Source organism: Ascaphus truei, chromosome 1 (genome assembly GCF_040206685.1).
Source record: "Ascaphus truei isolate aAscTru1 chromosome 1, aAscTru1.hap1, whole genome shotgun sequence".
Classification (NCBI taxonomy): Eukaryota; Metazoa; Chordata; class Amphibia; order Anura; family Ascaphidae; genus Ascaphus; species Ascaphus truei.
Genome location: NC_134483.1, coordinates 419,338,486 through 419,358,637, shown reverse-complemented (window position 1 = coordinate 419,358,637; position 20,152 = coordinate 419,338,486). Strand labels below are relative to the sequence as shown.

General features: G+C 44.0%; 1 protein-coding gene across 2 annotated transcripts in view; it reads right to left on the bottom strand.

Moving 5' to 3' along the window:
- ELF2 (E74 like ETS transcription factor 2) overlaps nt 1-19,160 on the bottom strand; it is an 83,220-nt gene extending 64,060 nt beyond the window's left edge. The window contains exons 1-2 of one of the 2 annotated variants that reach the window (XM_075615190.1): nt 18,997-19,160; nt 15,268-15,358 (exon numbers count right to left, since the gene is read on the bottom strand). The gene's annotated coding sequence lies outside the window, so the exon portion shown is untranslated. The remainder of the gene's footprint in view (nt 1-15,267; nt 15,359-18,996) is intronic. The other variant, XM_075615199.1, reaches the window with a different exon arrangement.
- Nucleotides 19,161-20,152: the final 992 nt, after the last annotated feature.

Below are 20,152 nucleotides of genomic sequence, written 5' to 3'. Positions count from 1 at the left end.
TGCAACAAAATGGGACATATCAAGCCTGATTGTCTGGACCAACCAAAGTCTGGTAATCCCCAGCAGGGGGAACGTTCTCCAGCTACGAGGCCAGTCGCCGCCGTGTGAGTGGCACACAAAGAGGAGCAGAGTGCAGCCATCCAGCCAGCCCAGCAAGAGACTCAGACGGGGGAAATTTACACCTACAGCCAGTTGACCAGCAGGGGAGACAGGAGGACATCAGATTGCAACGGTCAGTTTTCGATCCAACAATGTCCAGCCAAAGCATTTGAGGCCAGTGACCATAGGAGATCGCCAAGCAGCCGGCTTGCTCGACTCCGGGGCCACTGTCACTCTGGTATGACCAGAGGATCTGCTCCCGGAAACAGGGATGTAGGTGACCATGCCAGACGAGGGACCTAGGTCAATCCAGGTTGCCCGGGCCTCTCTCGATTGGGGTGCCGGTCGAGGCATGGGGAGGTGTTTTTTTTGTCTGTGTTGGATACTGAGGTGCTACCTTGTTTGTTCTTTTGCTGGAGAAGCTGCACTGGTTGCAGCGATTACAAGGCGCAAGAGAAGGGCACTTGCCAAGGCAGGGGAGCTTATGGTACCCTGCCACCTGAAGATCTCGCTGTCCCCCTGCATTTGGAACCAACAGCTCCAGGAGTCTCTGAGGAGATCAGGCAGATAAGCCAGACAGAGTCAAGACATTGCACTGACCTACCTACCCATTTACCTGTTCCCACATTACCTGACGTGGTGACTGGTGGAGAGTGGCCGGAGCTATGGGCACAGTACAGGGACTCTCTGCAATGTGATCCCAGCTTAGGCCTGGGACATAGCAGGTTCAGCCGCGCTAAGCCGCGCTCCTGCTCTGCCTCGCCTGCTCAAAATGGAGCTTTTTTCTGTCCTGGCAGGCGAGGCAGTGAGCGCGCTCTGGGGGCGGGGCGGAGGCGTGTCAGGAGGCGGAGCGGAGGCGTGTCAGGAGGCGGAGTGGGAGGCGGGGCTAGTCCCTCGCTCCCATTGGATGTGAGCGGTCACGTGACCGCTCACATCGCTTCCCCGAGCGGCAAACTTGAAACTTGCCTGTCTCGGCAAAGTTTCTGAGCCTCCGCACGCATCAGCACGCATGCGGAAGGGGATACTATAGCCGCGCTGATGACAGATGCAGGGGTTTAGTGCATCTGCTCAGCGCGGCTCAGCCCAGCTCAGCGAGGCTGAAGCTACCATGTCCCAGGCCTTACAGGGCATGAGACTTCGGGCGTCCGAGTCGGCTCGGCTCTTATGGCACAGAGGGCTCTTGTATAGAGAGCATGATCCTACTGCTCCAGATAGAGTGTGGAATGGTAGGAGACAGTTAGTGGTTCCCAGGGAGTATACACAGCAGTTATTGCAGGCAGTCCACTCCATACCACTAGCGTAGCATCCGGGGTCACTCGCACGAGACCCCGGCTGTTGCAGCGTTTCTACTGGCCGGGGGCATCGCAGTGGCACAGTTTTGCCGGTCCTGTGATGCCTGCCAGTGAATAGGTAAGGCAGGTGATCGTGTGAAGGCGCCCCTGAACCCACTACCGGTAATAAGGGAACCCTTCCAGAGAGTAGCCATGGATATAGTGGGACCTCTGATAATGACTAGCTGGTCCGGCAAGCGTTACATCCTCACGATGGTGGATTTTGCCACCAGGTACCCCGAGGCTGTCGCACTTGCCACCATTGAGGCGAGGGCAGTAGCTAAGGCATTGTTATTTTCTCTAGAGAAGGATTCCCTAGCGAGATTCTAACTGTCCAAGGGTCACAATTCATGAGTGAATTGCTACACTGTAGCAGCTACAGTATCTCTGGGATTCGTGCAGGGTGAAGCCCCAGCGCACCACCCACAAACAAACTGTTTATGTGAGAGGTTCAATGGTACCCTGAAGCAGATGCTTCTGGCATTTGCAGAGGCTGGAGGAAAAGACTGGGAGATTAATTTGCATCACTTACTGTTTGGCTACCGAGAGGTTCTGCAAGAATCTACTGGGTTCTCTCCCTTCGAGCTTCTATATGGTCGCAGGGTACGGGGACCTCTTGATCTATTCCGTGAGGGATGGGGAGACTACCAATACTGATGCTTCTGTGTTGAAGTGTGTGATAGAGCTCTGGGACCGGTTGGAAATGCTTATGGGGTTGGCACAGGCTATTCTAAAGCTGCGCTTATAGTGCCTGGCGACTGTGACGCCGCTCCAAAACAAAATCAATTGAATCCGTGCTTATAGTAAGCGCGACGGTGACGGAGCGACCAAAAATTTTGAAGCCAGTGAAATTTGTTTTTTTTAGAGACAGTCTCCACACGTGACTGGTCTCTAAACCAATCACAGTGCGTTTCCTCCTCCTTGGTGACATCACTGGCCTTGTCGCCAACAACATCGCTTAAAACTAAAGTTTAACTTTCGCCAGTGGCAACGTCATCGGTCGCGTCACTGTCGCAGGCACTATAAACGCGGCCTAAGGGAGGCTCAGGCCAAACAGAAGACTTGGTATGATCAGAATGCCCGTAGAAGAGAATTCATCTCTGCGCAGCAAGTGCTTGTTCTGAAGCCCAATTGTCAGAACAAATTGATGGCTGCCTGGTCTGGACCACATACGGTACTCAGGAGGATGAATGAGTGCAACTACGTTGTACAGATAGATGGAGAAACAGGTAGAAATAGGGCTTATCATATTAATATGCTTAAGGAATATTTTCAACAGTGTGGCATCAGTGATGGCTATCTGTAGCCCACCGATGGGGGACCCGGCGAGCAATGCTCTGCCTTGACCTCCTAGGGGAATCTAGGCAGGGGGGCACAGTTGAGAAAGGGTCCCAGCTCAGTGAACAGCAGAGTGCGCAGGCAAAGGCTGTTTTAGAGCAACATAGGGTCCTGTTCATGGATTAGCCGGGCAGGACACATATTACTGATCACCCATTCGACACTGGGAATCAGAGACACCTGCATAAGCCCATCAGTTATCTGCAGAGGTGAAAGAGAGTATAGAGAGGGAAGTGGAGGAGATGCTGGCCCAAGGGGTAATTGTACAGTTTCTGAGCCCTTGGGCTTGTCCAGTAGTGCTAGTCCTAGTGCCTTAGAAGGACAAAACCATTCGGTTCTGTGTGGACTACCGGCAGATCAATTCTCAGACGGTGTTAGATGCTTATCCCATGCCCCGCATGGATGAGCTCTTAGATGAGCTTGCAGAGGCAAGGTATCTGACGAATATGAATTTGTCCAAAGGTTACTGGCAAATCCCTCTGATCCAAGAGGCTAGGGAGAAGTCAGCATTTATCACTCCACGTGGTCTATATGAGTTTTTGGTTATGCCATTTGGAATGAAAAATGCCCCGGCTACCTTCCAACGCCTGTGCAATAGGTTACTGGAAGGGATGCAGGGTTACGCAAGGGCATACCTGGATGATACTGCTGTGTTTAGTAATACATGGGAAACTGACTTTGCTCATATAAAACTGGTGCCAAGCAGAATCAGGGAAGCTGGGCTGACACTGAAACCTACAAAGTGTCTAGTGGTTATGGCAGAAGTATTGTATTTAGGGCACAGAGTGGGTGGTGGGCACCTGAAGTCAGGACCAGCTAAAGTGGAGTCTATAGTTCAGTGGCCAGTTCCTAGGACCAAGAAACAGGTTATAGCTTTTTTGGGCACTGCTGGTTGCAATAGGAAGTTTGTTCCCCAGTATAGTGCCATTGCTAAACCCCTGACTGACTTGACTCAAAAAAGACACTCTGTTCTGGTAGCCTGGTCTCTGGACTGTGAAGAATCGTTTCAGGCATTGAAGACAGCACCGACTAGTACACCCATCCTGGCTGCACCAGATTAAACAAAAAAATTCCTTGTGCAGACCGATGCATCCGATTATGGTATCGGTGTGGAACTCAGCCAGGTGGGCGAGGAATGGGGTGAACACCCCATTGTGTATCAGAGTCGGAAACTCCTCCCCAGTGAAGTGGTTATGCCACAATTGAAAAGGAGTGCCATAGTATGGGATTTGACGAAATTGCAGCCCTATTTGTATGGCAGGTCCTTTACAATGATCACAGATCACAACCCTTTAAGTTGGCTACATAGGGTGTCGGGGGGAAACGGCAAGCTACTTCGTTGGAGTCTTGCCCGGCAAGAATTTGATTTTACCATACAGCATAAGAAAGGCAGTTAACATGGTAATGCCGATGGACTCTCCCGATGAGCCAAAAGCCTCAAGAATTTCCAAGCTTGTGGAGCCACCAGACGAGGTGACTGCCACAGAGCCTTCATCTTGAGGGGGGAGGTGGAACGGTGAGGAGGTAACCAGGCTCTCAAATAAAGGTTAAGCCTGTTATGTTACCTCTGATCCATGTTTTGAGGTTCAAAAGTGTCAGCTCGAGTCTAACTCTTGTACTTGCATAAACTGTAATTATGCGACAATAAATAATGTTTATGTTTTTGCCTTTCCAGGGATGCCAGCAAGCTGGGACTGCTAGGGTATGAGTTTCAAGGGGGGTTTGCGGAGAAAGTGGTGTCAGAATGTGTCTAGATAGTCGGGGTCCAGAGTTATGGATGCCCCAAAAATGTACACGAGAATCATGCTCGATTCCCAGATACATATAGGCACATTGTCCCGGCAACATCTCCCTTTGAAACCGCTTGCGCGACTCACAGCTAGGGTTCCCTGCTTCAGCACAGCCCATAAAGGTAAATGGTACAAAGGGATGAAAAGTGTCCCTGTAACTATAAGGGGTCATTAGGTCAAGGGGGATACTCAGCTACTGCCAAGGTCACCAAGAACCTATATAGGGGTTCAGGTGTTCATGGGTTCTCCAACCATAGATAAGGTTGTGAGGGGATTTTTAAAGTTCAGTCCAATGATAGAAAATAAAGTGCAGCTTTTCTATTCCCCATACTTAGGACATGTAAATGTATATTTTTATCAACATTTCTGTTTGGTATAAAATGACTTTCAGAACCAATGATCTGAGTGAGTCACTGGGCTACCAACTTGGTGCCAGTGAGTCTACTCAGACATCGGACATGAAAGCCACAGAGGATGCGTGAGGTGTGAAGACCATTTGGGCAGGAGGGAAGGGCTCAAGTACCCACATCCTGGGATGAACGGAAGTCCTCCGGACTACCATTTGACCCACCAGACTTGGTGGAGCCTGACCCAGCGGGTGACATCTGAATAGCAAGTAGCTAATGTGGCAAACTTGCACATGCCCTTGGCTGATTCAGAATCCCCGCTTGCCCAGCTTCACATTACTGGCATCGCTCTGATTGGCTGGTAAGAAAGTTCCCACGCTGTGATTGGTTGTAGTATTTTTGTGAATGAACTCCAAAATACTATAAGAATCCTCTCAGCCAATCACCCGAGAGATTCTCAAGCGTCAGAACTGCAGCAGGAAATTTGAAAGTGGGAAAAGATGCCTCTGTGCCAATAGCAGAGCACCGGCTTCAGAAAAACCAACCTGAAATATTTGTGTATCTAAAAGTTGGGAAAACTGCAAAATAACCGACAATACATTTTTTTTTTTAAGAACCACCAGTTTTCTTAATGTTACCCTAATGGAATCTTTTTGTAGCAAGTTCCAGTAAGAACAGGAGTAGCCTCGTGTTTAAAGGGGTCGTTCCTTCCCCCTTGCATGTTTAGTTTTTATTTTTAGGGTTTTTGTTAAAGATTTCTTCGCGATACTGTACAGCAAGGCGATTGTTTTTACCTATTTTTTCGCCAGCTCATTTTTAAATAAAATAATAAAGTAAATAACCCGTTGAGAAAAATAAATAAAAATCAGGAAGGTCAATACTGGGGGTAACTGCACCTTTCAGGGCCAGACAGTATAGCAGGTCACTGACACTGCACAGCGTGAACAAATAGTGACAGATACACCACGCAGTGTGTGTGTGGTTACAGGGCAATCGCTCCCCAGAGTAAAGTGAGCTCATTCCAGTGACATGTTTGAAGGGTGTCATCTGGGTACTTGATATAATTTTCCCAAGTCTAAAACACTAAGTTTGTACAGCCAGAGTCCCTCCTCTCTGCATCTTTATTGGCTTTCTGATAAGGACAGGGTTGACCAAGGGCAAAGAAAACACTTGACTTGCAAACACTTCCCCAATCAGAGGCCCCTAAGAAATTTAATTTGACGACTATGTAAGATTGCACATTTAAGCAACACCTCAACCCCTTGTCATATAATGAAAAATATTACAAAATATACCTAATTTCTCATAAGTTAGTGAAGCCAGTGTTTACAGGCCAATAATCAATACTTTCTACTTAAGAAGGTTTAAACTCTCCGCTTCCTATTGGTCCACGTCACACATTAGATTTAAAGGGCCCGTCAAGCTGACTTCAATGGGGAACTTCATCTGAAAGCGGTTCCACCTCCCACTTCGGCTGATATAGATTAAGCCCCTTAACCGTCTTGTAAAATAATTAATTATAATGGAACAGCGCAAATTATTTAAACTTTTGAGGGGGAGGAAAAAAAACAATTTTAAAAGTACACAACTAAGCTACATATTCACTAATGGGGATTTGTTTTTTGGGGAGGTTATTTTAGAAAACCAAAATACACCGATAAGTTGCTTTAAAATTTTAAAAAATAAATAAAAATAGATGGCTCTCAGAGGAAACTCCCTTGCTCATAATAGAAAATTGATTTATTCTCTAAACCGGGCCCGTTTGCGGGGGACAAAATCATATAAGATTCCCCATCGGTTCAACCAGGTATATGGTCTGTGTTCAGCAGAAGGATGTATTATAAAGATCAAACACTGTTGTATTTATGTTGCAATTCTAAGTATGAAATTAAATGTAAAATATGTAACCAATTAGAAAATCAAATGGCAAGAGGTCATAGATCTTCAAAGAGAAGTACATTTGTGGGGCACATTAGAGTCAATTAGGCACAAATTACTAACTTAATATTCGTTGATTTTGACGCTGTTGCTTGTAGAGCGGTGTGACCTCTTTTTTGTGTATGATAAATGTATAATATCCCTGTACAAATTTATATTTCACTATATACCATCTAAATTGTAACCCATGTTATATTTGATCCCACCTAACCCTTCTTTTGCTTTTTGTAACTCTTCCCTCCTACACAAATTCAATAAAAATGTCATGTGTCCCTAAGCAATTACAATTATGCTTAAAAAAATGGTGCTGCCATTGAAACATAGAAGCAGAAGGTATGTCAATCAAGTGTTTCCTCCACCCCTACAGTCAGAGGACCAATCATGAGAAGGGGAGGACAGCTCAAACCACAGTACAAGAGGAACACAAACCTTTCAAAAGTTTCACAATGTTTACATGACATGCATTCGTAAAAATATTTGCTTACTTTTTTTTTTTTTTTTAAAGAGCTTTCATTTAAATTCCCATTTTATCTTTCCACATTCCTGCATCCCGCAGCTAAACTTGCCTCAGCCTTACTGGGATAGAACAACATGGCAGAGACAAAAAAAAAAAACAAAGAACGGGATACAGATATTCCAGTGTTGATGTCACTGCCCTCACATGGGTGCAGCAGACAATGAACAGAGAGGAAAAGCAAAGGATACTAGAAGATACAGCAACCAGAGTTTCTCTCATCCAGTGGGGAGCAGTACACAGAAAAGATGTACAGTTTTAGCACTTATTTTTAGATCTATGTGTAGCACAATAAAACAACCACAAATAACCCCCGATAGTCACAGACATCCCCAGAACATGACCGGGGAAAATAATTAACCCATTTTTTTTCCCATTCTATGTAGATGGCGCCCCAGGGCTCTGCTGCTATGAGCCGCTTGGAGAATGCACAATACAGAAAACTATGGGTTGAAAAGTTGCAGCATACATTATGTTAATGCTGCCGCAGGTTGTCCGTGTACCTGTTTCTCAGCACATTATAAACAAGGGATTGTAAATAAATAACCCCGTGCAGAACGGTTTGAATCACACTATGTGGTTACCCAGCTGTAAAGCCCTAACCCAAACACCCAAATGAAAGTATTCATGGAAAGCGATGGGCAGACAGCAACAACAACAAGTCTGGAAGATGCGTCCCTTATACTTATCCAGGCATTATTACATGGGCTATTTTTGTGCACACGGAACAGAGCCCCGGGCCTTTTATCTAGCGATCAAGCAGTTATTAGTAGAGGGGTTGGAATGACACGCCTTTTTCTGTCACGTGTCCTTATTTGCAGAGCAGACATATTATTTTGTCTTGCGTTTTCCCCTGCAGGAACACGAATGCTTCTACCCAATATCAATAATATTCTTGCATTTCTTGGGAGCGGTCTTTATCAAAGACGAGGCAGCCACCTCTGTATTTACTTTTTTTTTTTAAATCGAAGATTTATGCCGTGTTGCCGTTACTGAAACCAAATAACCTCAGTGAATCCAGAGTCCAGGACCATTCGTTAATGCTGAGCAAACGGTTAGCCATTTCAGCCCCAGAGCATAGTAATAACGCAATGCAAGCCCCTCTGGAACGGAACAGGTTAATGCGTACATCCCCACCCAGCCGCATACATGAAACCAATAGTGGAATAAAAACCACTAAAGCAGTTAAAAATTATCTTTCTGTACCCCCTTTACTTTTTTTGCATAAAATAAAATTATAAGTTTAAAAAAAATAAAAGTTAAAAATTCACCTAAGTGTTGATTTCTGATCACAACTCAAGTGGAACCTGATATCAACAACACTGCAAATTTGATTTACAATTATGTGCGTTGACCTGCCAGGTTCTCACTGCTTTCCAGGACTGGCTCATTCACGGTCCATTCTCTCCTCTCCCAGTCTAGTAATAGGAGGACGTCCGAGGCCCTCCAATTTGTGCCGCCGTACTGATAAGATGTGGGTCTCATTTTACCTTTGCAAGCTTGCACTTCTATGGCGAAGTTGCTATGGACCTACTGCAAGCAATTCATATTAATGTAAATCATAGCATTTTTCTCTTCTATAGCGCTAACAATATACGCAGTGCTGTACAGGAAATTTTGCAAGCACCTGCGACAGATATCTTAATGTAGTTTTTGAAGCCCGAGGCATAGGGAGATAAAGTGATTTTCTCACAGTCACAAGGAGACCTTGCACTGGGATTAGAGCCGTCTTAAAACCGCGTCAAAAGGTAGTGGGACATTACAACTGAGCTACTCCTTCAGCTCACTCTACACATGTTGAGTGTAAGAATTGGGTAGAGGCACAACTACTTATTAGCACCCCAACACAATAAACTAGACCCATTACATTCGTGACCTTGAGTCAGTGATTCCAGACATTGAGACCAATAAGACTCACGGGCAGTGAGTTAGCATTAGGAACTAACCCGTTGACATGGATTACTGCCTTCTGTTCGCTCAACTCCTGTTTGCCTAACTCCTCTGGTAATGACAGCTCCTCTCGTAATGTGTACTTGAGGGGGGGCAAAATGCTCATGAAACACAGGAAATCAGCAGGAAATGCAGTGACTGCACAAGACAGGAAACCTCTCCTACGCTAGCACTGCATCTGCTCACACTAGAACAGACGCTACATCCATGAAGCGCTGATAAAACTTTCATACCACCCACTAGTTCATGGCGCTCTTATTTTGAGGCAGATGCCCTTCCTGTATTATTGTTGACTGTTATACAGCATTGACACCATAGTAAATGCATTACATTAAGGATACAACACTAGGGTGTGCAAAATCAATACAAGGGTAGGATACAGGCCAAGTCAGGAGTGCTCAACTCCAGTGTTCAAACCTCCCCATGCACGGGTCAGGTTTTCAGGATATCCCTGTTTCAGCACAGGTGGCTCCATCTTTGACTGCACCACCACTGCTGAAGCAGGGACATCCTTAAAACCTGACACGTAGGGGAGAAAAGGAGGAGGGGGCCATGAGAACTCCTGGGCATAATGTTACAAACCTGAACAGTGAGAGAGTCTCTGCCATCGAGAGCATACAATCTAGGCATATACAGTGCAACTACATGCAAGAACACAATATATTAGTATAAATACCTGCAAGCAAAGGGACTGCTGACTAAAGATTAAAAATAGCACACACATCAAGCACAGTTAAGGCAAGCTACCCAGCTATCTGAACAAGCTCCTCACCCCTACCACATGCAGCACCTATCATCTGAGATCAGACTCCAAAAGACTGTTCATGGTCCCAAGGCTCAACAAAGTATCCGGACGTTCCTCCTTCTCTTACCGTGCACCCCAAAACTGGAACAACCTACCAGAGACTCTCACATCCACCACCAGTTTAAGTTATTTCAAATCTAAGACTATCTCACATTTTAATCTGGTCTGTAACTGTTTCATTCGCCCATAATATATATTTTCTTTAACTGTGCATGCAATGTCTTGTATATAATATATACCCTGTTCATTTATGTAACTGTATTTGTAACCATGTATTATTTGTCTTAACTCTGTGCCCAGGACATACTTGAAAACGAGAGGTAACTCTCAATGTATTACTTCCTGGTAAAATATTTTCTAAATAAATAAATAAGAAGCTTGGAGCTCACCGACCAGCCCCGCTACAAATAGTCCTAGGTACAGCACAAGGGTGGCGTGGGTGCCAAGCGCCGGTCCCAGAATGAGCCTTAAAAACTTCCTTGAAGAGGTGGGTTGTTGGCTGACATTGCAGATATGAAGAGGCGATACAATGCAAGGAATGGTAAGGCCGCGTCCAGCACCAGAGAAGAGACGCGCAATGGAGAAGGGGTTCTGATATGGCCGGGACATTAAGATAGGTGGAGTAAATAGCAAGCAAGATTGGATAGAGCCGAGGGTGTACGCATGGACAAAGCAAGAGATCATAGATGTAGATAACAGGAATTGCCAGATAATTTTATGAAGGGAAGAGAGGCGGCTAAAGAAAAAGTTTTGTGGACAAGGAAATAATTGTAGAGAAAGACTTTTGGATAGATTGACAGTGGAAGAGCTGGGAAGAGGGGATGACAATTCGTGGGAGCTTAGTGGCCAATGCTGGGGGAAAATGTGGATGTGTATGAGAACGTTGGCTATAAAGAAAGGGAAGGCCGTAGTTTAGTTACATTGTGCAAGGAGAACCATAACCAAGATAGACGGACAGGGATGAGTGAAATGGGGACACCAAGGCTGAAAACTTGGAGGACAAGATAAATGTCATTATAAAAAGATAGAAAACCAGGAGCTGTGTCTTGGACAGAGGTGATGGGCACAGGTTAGGTTCGTGGATATAAGTTTGAGTGGGGTACCATTTGTAGGGGCGATACTTGTAAAGAAAAAAGTTACGAAGCCCCTCATATAAGATAGAGATAAAGAAACAGAGGGCCCAACTGAGTCATGCAGAACCTCAGACAGTGGAATGGAGTTAAACAGAAGGACTAGAAAATGAGCAGTGGCTAAAAAGGTAGGATGATAACCAAATATGTCAAGGATGCCACCAGAAGAAAGCATAAAGGACGGTATTACTACCTCGTAGGAACAGTGAAACTTTACTGTGATTCTGCTGGACCCCCATCTACCTGCACTATGTACACAACTATGCTACTGTTAAGGCATATTTGTGTTAATAAAGCAAAATCTTTCTATATGGTAAAACATAACACACATTCCAATACACAACAGCCATTTTTGAATAATCACAAACAAAATGGCAAAAACGAAAGGGTGGCGTCTTGTAATGAAATGTATCCACCAATACCAATTTTGGTGGCACTCCTGGCAACCTTCTGCAACCTTCCCAGGGTCCCATGGAATACAACAGAAAGGATAAGAGCATGAATAGTCCAGACAATCAATGCCGTGGCTAAAGTGTACCAGAATAACTGGAAGATGATGCTCATAACAGCTTGCAATGTAATTTACGCCATGTAACGATTCAGGGAATATGTATCATCAACACAAACTATTGTATACTCTTCCACTAGAGGGGGAGGGGAAAAAAAAAAGTGTCGCATTTGGGAACTATGTAGTCAGAATAATTTCGCTTCAAACGAGCCACATAACCGCGTGTCCAGCTTGGAAATTACAAATATAGAAGCAAGAATGGCTGACTGCATTATTGCAGAGCGAACATGGAAAGCACCATGGTTTTTGGTTTTAATCAAAATGCAGACGTTTGTCCATTGCATCTAGAGGAAATCAATGGCAATTAATAACTTAGTATAATCTTCATTGCAGTACAGTTGCTGACATAGAAAAACAATGATGTCTATGTTCCCCTGTTATAACAGAGGAGCCTGGAGCTTCCCGGAGTAGCCCATTAACTTTAGCAGTAATGGCCACATCATATTAGGACATACTTGAAAACGAGAGGTAACTCTCAATGTATTACTTCCTGGTAAAATATTTTATAAATAAATAATATTGCACTGTGCATTATGTGTGCAATAAAACTTCACTTGGACTTCTTGGGGATCAAATGAAAGGACTCTACCAAGTAAAACACTGACTGCTATTTATAACATAAATTCAACAACTCTACAAATTTAAAACAACAAGAGTCCTTAAAAGCATAATAGCCAATACCACAAAATACATTAAACACATACTTTTAATAAAGCAGGTTAATGGTTTATAACTAACTGAAGAAACAATGTGATTACAACGTTGTCATGATAAGTCTTGAGTAATATGAAAATCACAATGGTGGTCATTGTTAAAAATTCCAGGCAAATTACACTGCAAAATTATTATTTTGTTTTAAAGAAACATAGATAAAAAATAAAAAGGAACGAATTTGCTTGCAATAGAACAGTATACATTAGTGCAATATAATTACTAAACCACACAGAACACTATGAACCTGCATCTATCAAAGTACAGTACAGGTGTCAAAAACACATGGATGGTTTGTCATCTACAGTATGTCCAAATATCTAGTCCTTGATTTTACACATAGACCATCCCATTGCATGCTGGAATTTGCAGCTCTGGTCTGCTTCTTTTAGCACTAGAACCCCTATCATTCTTATGGACAGAAATGTAAAAAAATGAAATAAATGTTTAGTCTTCACCAGAATGTCTGCGGTTATTTGATACGTATAAAGTTTTATAGTTACAGATGCAGACAACAAATCTTGAGTTCAGGCAGAAAATACCATACCCAATTTTATATAGGGGACTGAAATTCCATGCGCAGCAATGTCAAAAGTCTATAACCCCCTGGTTACGAAAATATTCTCAGCACTTCCAGAAATAAATATGTCTGCCAGCAGCATTCTGCTTTTGAACCAATTAATACTGGGAATACTGCTGTAAACACACAGCCAATCCATACTTTGGACTTTAGTTGTGGACATCTCCTAAAAAGCAGAGCTCCCAGAACCCCACACTGAAGTACACCATAAAATGTAATACTAATTGATGGGACTGCTACCTTTAAAAAGGTGTCATTCCTTCAAATACGGTGCCCGGATAAACAAAAGACAGCAAAGTGACCTATAAAAGAATGAGCCCTCTCGTTTAATAAATCTCTTCTCCGAAACTATGTACTACTTTTTATATGGCATCATGGCACCACAACCATAAGTCCCTACTCTGGAAAACATAAGCCATTTCACCATTCCCAGGTAAAAAGAATAAAACAAAACTCTCAAGTGTTACAGAATAACAGGAAGGAATAGTATAGAAGACATCACAGCTCAAAACATATTAAACTGCGCTATGCCGTAAGACAATATATTCAAGGAGTAGAGAGTAAAATGCCTTTGGGACATATTTACTAAATGGTACTAAGCCCTATGTGATGTGCCACATAAGACTGCACAAGTTGGATGAAGATAAAGTTCTGGGTGTTAGACCAGCTAAAGCTGTGTCACCTTGATCATGCCACTAGAATATAATTCCAGCACGACAAACAGCAAGAAATAATATTTTAAGCTTCTTTAAAGATATTCTGTAGGGTATTATAAAAATACGTTTTTTTTTTTTTTTTTTTAATGTGCAATCTACCCACATCTTTTTCCGAGGAACTAAAAATAACCAGAGTACAGTATCCTTTAAAATATTCAGCATTCACATTCTTCCTTGCAATGAGCAAACAAGCATTCGATCACACAGGCACTTAGACCTATGTTACCTACCAGATGTCAGAAAGCTGCAATTATTACACTATTGTTATCATTTGGATTTAGTTCTAAGTTATATCTCGTTGTAAAATTGATGTTGAACATACTGAGTTTGAGAATGTGTTGCAGGCCAATCTGGCGTTAAAGGCTTGGAAAATAATTTTGCATCAAATACTTTTCCGTAAACTAAAAATCCTGGAACGTGGGTAGTATAAACAAAACAAAAAAGTTAAGAAATAGAAGGAAAAAAAAAAAAAAAAAAAAAAAAAAAAATTATATATATATATATATATATATATATATATATATATATATATATATATATATATATATATATATATATAATAATAAAAATAAAATGTGTAATACGAGCTTGAGACAAAAGGTGGCACTGAATGCTCATTTGCATGTCATTTCCCAGAATCCCTTGCTGCAGTGGAAGCGCTGTATGCTGGGCGATAATGGGGAAAGACAGGGTTGCAGACCTGTCTAAGACATGCAAATGAGCAGACAGTAATATTTACAGTTGCTTTATGCTTTACTGTGGAGGGTTTCTGTCACTTTTTTTACCCACCATAACCTTAATAAATTGTGATTATATATATATATATATATATATATATATATATATATTTCTTTTAAGTGGGACTAAGGCCTTCATCACACTGGCCGCATTGTAATTACATATGTTAGGAAAAAGCAGCCATTTTGAAATGTAGTCAAAGGCTTATTAATTGAACAATATATCCACAAAGTTCAATAAAACAAGAGTGACGGGAAATTATTTCCGTAGAAAGCATGAAAAGGCTACAAACAAAAACTTTAGATTTTTTAAAACTCACTTTTTGATATGTGGTAAGAGGCAACTTTAGCTGGTCTATACCCGAAAACTCTGGGACCTATCAGAGCTAAATTATACACCCGCTGCATACTATTTTCATCTGGTAATACACACACACACACACACACACACACACACAATATGGAATCTTAGAAGTCTTCTATAGCAATATCAGTATTTCAGGGATGTGCTGTATACAGTATTTCAGCTTTCCAATTATTAATATGAACCACAATCTTGAAATATCTACGTTACTGTCACAAGAGCTGTTGTTTAGCTGCACCATATATGGCTTTTATGAAGGTGGGTGACATGCGGAGAGCTGACGTTTAATGACAATCATATATTAACTAGAAACCTCTGCACGCAAAAAAGCCCATCTATCGATACGTACCTAAATTGTATTGCTGTTTTCAATACTGGACGCAAACCAAGCTTCAAACAAAAACTCGAAAATTGTTTTCCACGGTTCAGTGAAACGGGATCTGGAAAAATCAAAAGTAAACCAAATATTGTATTTTTTTTTTTATAAAACCCACTAAAAACATCACAGCCTAATCTATAGAGAATACAATGAGAGTGACATTCTGCAGCTAACTGGAAAAATTGTAAGCAAATGCATCCCCAGCACGTGCCTATAATGTGTGCCATTACAATAAGCACAGTGTGTACTGTATACATTGGGAGTTTAGGTGCTCTGGCTCTCAGGTGATAACTGCCCAAATCACGTTCATCAGTAACTCACAAAGCATATCACGACACTATTATGTAACCTGAATGATTTCGGTCATTTTCAAACAGTTAAACCTATACATCTGACATATGATAAAAAATGCATACTATTTATGATATGATCTGTGAAATAAGGTTTGGGGTAAGTTTGTTCCGCTGTCTTCCTCAACAGCGTAGAAGAAAAACAATACAATGTTTTAAAAAAATAATTTGTCACAAGTGACGATGCACAATGCCAACTGATTTTCAGCCCCTCAAAAAAAATACTAAGGCCTGGGACATAGACATTTTGTCCGTGCGGAGGCGCGCTGAGGCTCAGGTAAAGCGGTGCTTTCCCTGGCCTTACACAGCGTGCCGCCCGTGAGCGTGTCGGGGGCGGGTGAGTTACGTCACGGAGCTGGGGCGCCCTCATTGGGCGAACCGCTCACGTGACCGGCCCTGCGCTCCGGCGAGCGCCAAATCTGAAAACTTGGTGAGAAACACGCTTCTGCAAGCGTGCGGAAGCGGGCGCGAGCCCCTGCTAAAGCCGATCTCATTGCGGCTGCAGGGGCTCAGTGCTGAGCGTGAGCGCGCCTCAGCACGGGTCAGCAAGGCTGATCCCACTATGTCCCAGGCCTAACATTGCTAATTCAGCCAGTTCTTACTTGTGCTGCAAAAGTTGTTTGCGTCTGAAAATTGTGATTCTAATTCTTGGTTGGCCCACGGTGATATTTAGATCTATACACAATATATTAAGGTTTGTGAATAAGAGGTATATGGCTATCAAAGTCCAATGATTCAAATGAAGGGAGATTTGAAGATTCTGAACCACAATATGACATCTATTGGAAATATCAAGAGTTTTAAGGAGTTAAATTACAAGTATGTCTGAGCTAACTTGTGTTAACAATAAACAGCACTATGTTTTTTTGATCAAGGAACCATTTAATTATATTGTGAAATTCTGGAGGTACCCACAACACTCTAATAGCGCGTCTCAGATCAGATGTATTATAAATTAATTTGTATTTGGTATAATTCTCAAATGACCTGTGTTTGTGTATAATAGTCAGATTATATGAAGGTGTGTGTATGTGTATGTATATGTGTGTGTGTGTGTGTATACATATACATATACACACACAATAAAGAATATCACTTGTGAGCACATTCACATGTCTTAGACAGGTCTGCAACCCTGTCTTTCAACCATTATCACCTAGCATACAGTGCTCCCACTGCAGCAAGGGATTCTGGGAAATGACATGCAAATGAGCACACGAGTCACCTTTTGCCTGGAAAATCCATTCACATGGAGCCCATTTATGCAAATGCATTGCTGTTCACACAGCTTTTAAACACAGCATGGGACTAGCAGAGCAAGTCAAACCACTCACAGACATGTTTCAATCTTGATGGGTATCATCAGTGTGAGGTTGGTTTATACTTGCTTTGAAATATTTCTAGGCTGGGTAGGTTTACCATATACATATACAGCAGGGCCCCGGGAATACGGCGGGTTCCGTTCCAGGGGCCTGCCGTATAGTGAAAATCGCCGGAAAGCGAATCCGGCGATTTTCAGTGATTTTGCATGCACAGAACAGCGTTTTTGCCGTTCTGCGCATGCGCGGCCTATGGTCTGCGCGCACAAACTACGATATGCGCGCGCAGACAACGTTCTGCGCATGCGCGACTGATTCAAAGATGGCGGCCCCTTCTCGGTGCCGCCGGATAAGCGGATCGATGAAAAGCGGGGCGCCAAGAAGCGGGGCCCTGCTGTACCTTGCTGCAGTGGGAGCACTGTATGCTAGGTGATAATGGTTGAAAGGCAGGGGTGCAGACCTGTCTAAGACATGTGAATGTGTTCACAAGTGATATTCTTTATTGGCTATATGACAACGGTGGAGGTTTTTTGTTGCCTTTTTCACCCACCATAACTTAAAGTGTGTGTGTCCTATCTCATGCCTCCCTTATAGTGCCAGCGACGTCGCCCAAAAACAAATACATTGCCTCCGCGTGCGCTTATAGTGCGCGCGACAGCGACAAAACAACGTCGTGGAAACTGGAAGCCGGCAAAATTTGATTTTTCAAGGGCTGTCGCGTTACGTGACGGCCCTTGAACAAATCAAATTGCCGGAATCCCGCAACCCAGCGAAACATAACTTTCGCCGGTGGCGATGTCACCCATCGTGACACCGGCACTATAGGCACGGCCTAAGCTTCAAATTGCAAAGCCAGTACAGCCAGCCTCACACGGATGAGACCCAAAAGGTCAAAACAGCTGTCTGTGAGTGTGTTCACTGGCTATGCATCTTAACCCAGGCTGTGCTGAAAGCGGTGTAATGTAGCAAGCATAAGCTTATAAGGGTCCACGTCAAAATAGATTTGAAGCAAAAGGCAACACTGTGTGCTCATTTGCATGTCATTTCCCAGAATCCCTTGCTGCAGTGGAAGCATTGCATGCTAGGCGATAATGGTGAAAAGCAGGATTGCAGACCTGTCTACATGTGAATAAGCTCACAAGTGATATATATCAGGCACTGTTACGCGATTCAAACTTTTTTTATTATACAGTTGAGGTAATAAACTAAGGAAAATTATCACACAAAAAACATGAGACCAAAACAAGTATCACAAAGCAGCAGTGACAGCAAACTTCAGCCCCCATGTCAAAGCAACACAGGAGGGGAGTGAAAAGCTCCCAAAGTGAAAGTGCTCAGGGAGTATCCTGCACAGCCCTCTCTATCAGCACATACAGCACAAGTCATGGGACTTCTAAACACTCCTTTATATTCACAGACCCTTTACTTACTGGGATTGCATGCAGCACCCCATGCCACATCACAAACACACACATGTCACGTGCATTACTGATGTGCACGATTGAAATCAGGAATGGATGGATTCAGTACAACTCTTGAGAAGAAGATCTCTCCTCCCCTGCACAGTGGACTGGGTTTCACAACAAACATGTAGGCCCTGATGACACCAAGCTACCACCACCCCTGATCCTATCCCTGGTGCACAGGCTGGTGCCGCTGGACACAGAAAGAAAGGAGGGTTTGTAATCAAGGGGCTGCAGTAAGGATCACTCCTCTGTTAACCCCTTCAGTGGTGCAGCACGGGTTGGGTGACCCCGCCAGCACCGAAGAGGTTAAAGGGTAAGGGCTGCAATTCATATGATGGCTGAGAGAGGATCGGCAATGGTGGGGATATGTTTATACCCCCTGCCCCAGGCTAATCGCTAAAGGGAGCTGCTGCCATCATGTCTGCTGCTGTTCCAGCTTGGGATTCCCCCCCGTATACCCTGCTCAGCCCCCTCCGTACTGCAGTAAATAGCATGCAATTACGTATATAAAAATAAAACGGACAGAAAGTGTTCTCCCTACATCCAGGGCATGGGGTCTCTTACCTTTCCCAGGCAGATGGTCGCATGGAATGAGGTCCCGGTGCAATAGAACGCAGACCTGGGAGAGGGGCGGGGGGGAGGCAGGCTGCTGAGCTGAAGGCAGCAGTGAAAACACAGAGAGGGAGATAGTGTGTGTGAGAAAGGGAGGAGGAGAGGGGAGTATGACAGTGTATGTGAGGGAGGGGGAGGAGGGGAGTGAGTGTGAGAGGGAGGGGGTGACAGAGACTGTGTGTGTGTCAGAAAGAGAGGGAGGGACTATTGCAGGCAGTCTGATGGAAGGATATCCAGATGAAGCAGGGTGTGAGTTGGCGGGAATGTGTGTGTGTGTGTGTGGGTTGTAGCGAAAGTGTATTTTTGTGTAGGGAGTGGGAGTTGTTGATTATCGGTCTTGGAGAGAGGGTGTATGGGCAGAAAGAGAGCGAGTGGGGTGGTGTTGGTGTTGTGTTCTATTCTTCACAAGCCACTGACATAAAGTGTTATTTTAATGTCCCTCTTAAAAATATCATATCCCCTCCATACCAGTCAGTAAGACTTCACACATGCCCAGGACATACTTGAAAACGAGAGGTAACTCTCAAAGTATTACTTCCTGGTAAAAAAATTTATAAATAAACATAACTGGCACAACTGCCATTGTAAGTGAAACACGATATGTGGAATTATGATCCCAAGGTCCCCCTGCCACCATACTAATCACACCCAGCATCCCTTATCTTTGTTTTTTATTTGTAGGCGGGGTCCCCTTACCCTGCCTTTGGGTCGGGAAACCGCTCCGGGGCAGGCGGTGGCCATTTTTGAAAGCTATCGTGCATGCGCAGGACGCAATAGTTTAGCGGCCATCTTGCAGGTGGCACCGCAGGTTACATTGCGCATGCTCGAAGGCCCCGAACCGGAAGGGGAGAAGAGGATATCCTCCGTGGGACGAGAGACCGCATGTCGGTCATGTGGGAACCAGGACAGGAGTAGGTGGTGGCCAGGGAGCATGTGGGTTCCTGGGCTAGGCCTAGATTCTGCCCCTTAGGCCCTAGATAGGCCCTGAGCCAACCGAGTACAGTATTGTAGGGAAGGCCCCAGGTAGGGACCCTCCCATTAGTCTGTAGCACCACTACTGCGCAGGTGGACGGACGCCCAGGCGGTGACCTGAGGCCTGGGACCAGGC